The sequence below is a fragment of the Crocodylus porosus genome, unplaced genomic scaffold (assembly GCF_001723895.1).
Source record: "Crocodylus porosus isolate Cpor-Errol unplaced genomic scaffold, CroPor_comp1, whole genome shotgun sequence".
NCBI lineage: Eukaryota > Metazoa > Chordata > Crocodylia > Crocodylidae > Crocodylus > Crocodylus porosus.
The window spans coordinates 770,310-772,958 of NW_017728929.1; positions in this window are offsets into that span (position 1 = coordinate 770,310).

The following is a 2,649-nucleotide window of genomic DNA, read 5'->3' on the forward strand; positions in this document are numbered from 1 at the left end:
AAAGAGGAGGGTGTCAGTGCCAACATCCTCAACAGCACAGCAGCTCTGCTTGGCTCCAGATCACCAGCGTGACTAGCTTCACCCACTCTCCTCGGGCCCCAGTCAGCCACACTTGCAACAACACACATACAAAACACTAGTATTAACCTGGGGACAACATCTACCTGATACAGTGAAATACAAGGGTATGGAGGACTGATCTCTGGGCACTGGGATTAGGCCCAGACTGCCACCTCTCCCCACAGGGTCCTGCTTATAAGACTGTTTACAGCAATTACTGCTGTTACTACAGGGAAGTTTAGGTCAGATATTAGGAAAAATTGTCTCACTGGGAGGGTAGTAAAACACAGGAACAGGTTACCTGGAGAGGTGGTGGACTCCCCACCCTTGGAGATTTTTAAGAGCCATCTAGACAAAGATTTGGCTGGGATGATCTAAAAAATCCTGTTGTGCATGTGGGACTAGATGTGACCTCCTGAGGTCCCTTCCAACTCTCATTTTCTGTGATTCTATGAATTTTTTGACAGCAAGATATGCTCACACTGAGCTCCCCCTACCCTCTACCCAATTGTTCCCCACAAGATCTACAGACTAGAGCTCAAACCACGCAACCCTTCCCATCACGATCTTCATCTGCAAGTTTCCGGTGCCTCTAAGCCACGGGCTGTCCACAGTCACCCTGGCGGTCTGTCGAGAAAGAGCAAAGAGCTGCATTCTCACCCAGGCTCAGAGGGTTGGTTTAACTGCAGCTCTCGCCTATAGCCCTGAGTGGGGGAGAGGGAGCTGAGGTGCTACTGCTAATAAGTCAGTCAGCTCTTCACAGATGAGGAGGATGTCCAAGCTAGTCACACTTGAACGGTGCTGATTATACCAGTTTTATGTGTCTTCTGCCCACACCTTCATGGAGCCCTATCTTGAGGTCACCAGCTCAGACATAAGTGTCTCAGTCTTGTACATGTAGACACGCAAGCTGGATGTTCCCAGGCCCTGTACCAAAAATTCAGTGGAGCAGCCGCCTTATATGGGCCACCTCTTCAGCTGTTGTAAATTGTCCTGGAGTCCTAGAAAGCTACATGCAGTTTACACTAAGGGAGAACTAACCAAGCTGACTCCAATTCACACAAGCAAGGACTTCAGGCCCAGGGCAGTAAGACCAGATGGCTTGAGGTGGAAGGAACTGGACACACTGTCCTTTGGTCTTTAACAGGCCATTTCTGAAAATCCTGCTGTCACAGATGCCTTGAGACAGTGACGTCTGTCTGAGCTCCAGTGTGTGGCCCCAGTTCTCACTAGATACTGAGATGAGTCTGTGTTAACCACAGCCCCTGCTGCACTAGCACTGAGCTGGGGAGAGAGCTGAGTGAGCTGTGTTGGCTACTAAGTCACCCTGCCCCCGAGCTCAGCCCTGGATGTGCAGGATACCCAAGTATGGGCAGTGGAGGAGGTGGTCTTTACACCTGCTCTCTGCAGGGTGGGGTTTCCAGGACAGAGAGGGCTGTACCCGGGCCTGGTGCGTGGGAATGTCATATGGAGGTTTCCTGTCTCAACACTTTGTAAATGCCCACAAAGAAGAAGCATTGTTCACTTCTCAAGTCAGGCTGCGGTGAAGCTTCTGCTTGTGCTTATTGTGAGCCTGCTCCTGCCCAGTGGGGCTCAGGCTGGTGATTGCAGGGAAGGGAGAGAGTTTTTCCCCCAGCTTCACAGGTAATTGACCCCAGACCCTTCAAGGAACTGGACAGGGAGGTAGATTTAAATGTAAATATGGTCCTTGGGACTCGGAGCTCGTAAGGGATGAGAGGTGTGTGGGTGGGCATGCATTTCTCAGGTTGAGGGGACCAAGAGGAACATTTCCAGGGGCTCAGCTCAGGGGCAGGATTTGGGGCTGTTGCCAGGGACAAGGAGCTTTGACAAGCCAGAGCTGTGGTCAGAGAGATTTAGGGAGGTAGGAGATTGTGGACTTCTATCGCCTGACTTTGTGTCTCTCTGGGATGGTGGATTCCTAGGGGAAATCATCGGTGGACGGGAAGCCAAGCCTCACTCAAAACCATACATGGCCTTTGTGGAGATGCATGGAAGGCCAGGGATCTCTTTCACATGTGGAGGTTCCTGGTACAAGAGGATTTCATCTGGACAGCAGCACACTGTGACCCTCATGGGTGAGATCCCCTTTGTGCTCCCAGGAAGCAGCTGGACCTGTCTGCAAGGCCAGGGTCCTTCCAGCTCTGAGTCAGGGTTGGCGAATGAGTCCAGCGGTCCCCTGTCCGTCTGCTTGGCACTCTGCATGTACTTGGCTCCAATGTCACCTCCTTCCTTCATCCATGACCACTGTGTGGGATCCAGAGGGGCCACCTTGGCAGGTGTGGAAATGTGGCTGTTAGGGGACAAACTGACCCTCCCATGACTTCCCTGGTCACAGTGGGCTGTTGGGAAAGCGCTGCCCCAGGCAGGATAATTTCTGACCCCTGGGATATGTGAGGGAGACAGATCTCTTCCCTGCCCAATGCTGTGCTGACTCTGAGTGACATCAGGGGTCCTGTAACCAGACATGACCTTCTGTAGCAAAACCCCCAGTTTTTTCTTTTATATATATATATATATATATGATAGATATGCATTCCCTTCCCTTCCCCAATTATTTTTGGCTTTTCG